We start from the raw sequence: 4,464 nt of genomic DNA on the forward strand, positions 1-4,464 counted from the left end.
ACTTGGGGTTTTTGGTATAATTTTTGGACCCAAAGAACAATAGTGCAATATGGGTATCCTTAGACTCGTATTGATGAGTAGATTGTGTTTTTGACAGAATGATGGCATTTTAGTAATTGTGAAGTAAAGACGAGCATGTGATACATGATATGAGGTTTTGCGGTTCGTCCTTGAGGTAGGTTTCTACTTACTCTTCTTCAAAGATGATGTGTGTTATATATGGCATGTGAATATTAATGTTAGGATTGATTATGAATAAAATAACTAGTATTGTATATTGTTTTTTGGGGAATTAGATGAGGGTTTTGGACTCGTAAGGTAACATGTTTATGACCTTTTAGAATCGTATTACCTTCTCCTTAGATTGAATTAGTTTGTAGAATGGAAATATTATGATGCTAGGTTTGGGATGTGGTCCAAGTGTTGGAATCATGGTTAGTGTGATTGACCTTAATTGGGCTAATATAGTGATTTTGAAATCATATTTTGGGATAAAATTGACATAATTACCCATGTTTCTAGATGAATTTTCTATTTTAGGATTGGTTATGGCTTACTGAACATATAAAAGTTAAACTAGACACCTTAACCTAGTTTTGGGCATAGTTTTCCTGAATATGGAGATTGAGGATTAGAAGTGGGATCGTTCAACCCACTTAGTCCCTAACTTTTGTTAGCCCTTATGGTATTAGTTACGGATAATAGTCCTAGTTGAGATTTTATTGTAAAGGATACGATAAAGTTTATGGATTCATATACATGTTTTATATACTACGACATAGGACGTAGGAGGATGTGGTATGTTGCTTATGAATTATTTGATTAGATACTGTTTATGGCATGCATAGCTTTGGTACTTTCATGGTAATTGTATCGGTAACTTATGTCATTCCAGATGAAATATGATCTTCTGACTATTCTGCTTAATTATGGGTCAAGCTATGTGGTATTTATTTGTCTATTAGGAGACTATACCACTTAGTGTCTAGGAATTAAATATATTAGTTAATGAGTCTTGCTTAATTGAAATATGGTAGCTATCGATGATTCATACGTGGCTAATGATGATGTCGGGTTTAGCTTAGGTGAAGATTAGTGATGTTGATGGCTAAGTTTATAATGTCGATTACTTTTAAAAATGAGGAGTTGTGTATTAACGAGGCTAGATAAATAAGTGATGTTGGTAATAAGAGGTGACTAGTTAATAATGATAAATAGTTTCTAAATTCTTGATTAATGAATAGTTAAATAAGGATTAGTTGGTTAACAATGGTTAGTTAATAAATGTTGTCAGTTAATAAAGGATGGTTAGATGATAAGTGGTTATGTGTTGTCTAATAATGGTTAATAGATATTTGTTGTTTAGTTGATAATATTGAATAGTGAATTAATGGAGATAATGGTCTAGTGATAAACCTTGGCCAGATGTTAGTTGTTGGCTATTTGATTAATAGTCTAGTGGTTTCATTAAAATAAGCATTGGCTAGCTAATGACTGGTGATATGATTATATTCCTGAATATATTAGTATATGTTATTCTGTAGTGATTATTGTGATATTGATACTCGGCAAGTCTTGAGGATACTATTATGATATTGATACCAGGTAAGGCCGGAGGATACTACTGTGATATTGATACCCGACAAAGTCAGAGAATACTATTATGATATGGATACCTAGCAAGGCCATAGGATACTAATGTGATATTGATACCTTCCAAGGTTGGAGGATGCTATTGGTGATGATATTGATACTCAGCAAGGCCAGAGAATATTATGATGATACGTTTTAACACGACAAGGTTGGAGGTTGATTATAATGATGATGATGGTTATCATGATTTGTGATATTGATTGTATACCTTATATTCATTCCTGCATATGCATCACCTATCACCAGTATGCACCTATGTCTATCAATCGGTATGGGGCGGTTCCATAAAAATAGGTGAAGAATATGCCTTGTGTTGTTATATATTTATTGGACCTTCTGAGTTTGGTTTGGTGGGGGTACGCATAGGCTCGAGTAGGTATTTGGTTATATGGAGTAGCCGGTTATTCGTGTCGCTATTGATATTTCTATTATCATCATTATGATCATTATTATGGAAAAATTATGACAGAATGCACATTGATCTAGTATCGAGAGTTGAGGTATGTCTTTGGCCTCTTCTATCTTATGACGGTATTATTATACACTATTATATCATATTTACCCATGTGGATTAGAAACCCTGAGTATGATAGTATTAAATCCTGATAGTATCATGATGAGGTCTTAAAATGAGGATATGATGATCTATACTACTCTTTGAGATGACATCATGTTTACATGTATGTATATATCTATCTAGCTATATAACGCCCCAAATTCTGAACCCCCGACTCTACACGGTGCTAACAATCCCTAAGAACCACTATCTAACTCATGACTACTACCTGTTGTGAGCACTGCATAATAGAATTAGTTTAATAACAATATAACTAAGATAAATGTGGAATTATGGCAGAAATATGTCATAAGGTTCACAACTGAAATGTTACTGAATAAGGTATATAAATACCCAAAACTGAGATAACTGTCTGAGCATACTATAGTGTAAAAATCCTCTAAAACTGCCTGAACTGTGGAGTAAACGGGACAATCCCCCAACTAACTCCATCTACTGAAATACTATATCTAATGAAATAATAAAATAATAGAACATCCTCGAATGATGAGGACTCACTGCTAAGTCTACTGCTGCTGACTGTAACTAAACTGCTAAGGGTGCTCTGAAGCCTATGCTTCTGAACCTATGGTATAAAACACGATAGCACAAAATAAAATTATGCATTAGTACGTGTGAATGTACTAGTATACAAAGTGGAGTAGTCTGAATGCATGGGTTCATATGCATGAACAATACTAACTGAATGACATGAGGATAACTGAATGAGAGTACATGCATATATACATGAACTATAACTGATATACTGATTACTACGTGACTGAGTTCGACGGTCCTAATATTGATTGAACTAGCTAAGTTCCGTACTGAGCTGAGTAACTATATCTGACAGTCCTAAAATCTGTAGAACTATCTGAGTTCTATTATGAAGACTTAGACTAAGACTGTGGGAAGTAGTCATATAACTGACATGCCCCAAATAAGTTAATATAGCTAAGTTAGGGTCCAATTTATAACCCTAATTGGAAGGATATCAATACCGCACCACTGGTAAGGACAAGCTGTGAGTGACCCTCATCTAACAAGTACTCTGAGGAGAATGGCGGGATCCTCATCTAATAGGTTAAGACACCTCATTAACCCTGATCTAGTAGGTTTAATGTCTCAACCTACACTATCTACGTATCTCTAGAATGCAAGGATTTCTTCTAAGAATCACACCTTCTACTAGCATGTGAGTTCCTATCCTTGGTCTCACTCGGTGCTAAATCCTACTCCCATCTGAATAGACACTGAACTGATTATGCTGAACAAAACTAACTGAGTTCCATTGACTAACAAAATACTACCGAGATCTATTATGTAAGACCCCGTAAAATTCTAAGTCTAACTCAACTCCTTAAGGCTTGATAAGAAGAAAATCCAACACTTAGAAGAATTTTTACTAAGTGTTTAACACTTGGTCATATTTCAAGCCTCCGAACTTCGGAGATTTATATGTCAACCTTTTCGACCTATTTTTTTGGATTTTCAAGTTACGTTGTGATAGGGAAAGTCCCTAGTATGTCTTGGTCATGTTTTGGGCATATTTTGGGCACATTTTAGTGGCTGAACTCACTGGTTTGAAATGCTCCCGCATTTTGAGCGTATTTCAGGCTAACATTTCAGAGTCAATTTCAAATGATCATACTTTTCTGTATATATAATGAACTGGGAGGACTTCTATATATAAAATGAAAGTGCTTTGAGTCTTCTTAATAATGCAATTGATTTCATCCAAGTCCAACATCGTATTAAAAAGTAATGATCAATTTACTTTATCCAGTCAGATAGTCTACAGAGGGACAGCTAAGTCTTTCTCTCTTTTCTTAAGGGCATTTTGGTTGTCTTCCACCCCTATATATTCCATAAACACAGAATTAACCCCATTCTCAACCAAAATACACTTTTTTCTTCCATTTTCTCTCAAGAACAAGAAGATGGTTTTCAATTGGGGATTTAATTTCAAGAAATTCTCTCCATCAATGTCCGTAGAATCAAGTATTAAGGTATTTATAGTGTTAATCCATGGAGCTCAAGAATCAAATTTTAAGTTATGTATCATGAATATTTTCTTATGGGATGTTTATAATCATGTTGTTGATGTTACATTGAGTTTTAATTCTATGAGTTATCTCAAGAGTCATGAAAACTAATTTATTTGTGGTATTATTCATATGAACTTTATGTTGAGTTCTTGAGATTTTCAAGTTGGATGTTATACCCATAATACTGATATATGTTAATTGATGAAT

Source organism: Capsicum annuum, chromosome 12 (genome assembly GCF_002878395.1).
Source record: "Capsicum annuum cultivar UCD-10X-F1 chromosome 12, UCD10Xv1.1, whole genome shotgun sequence".
NCBI lineage: Eukaryota > Viridiplantae > Streptophyta > Magnoliopsida > Solanales > Solanaceae > Capsicum > Capsicum annuum.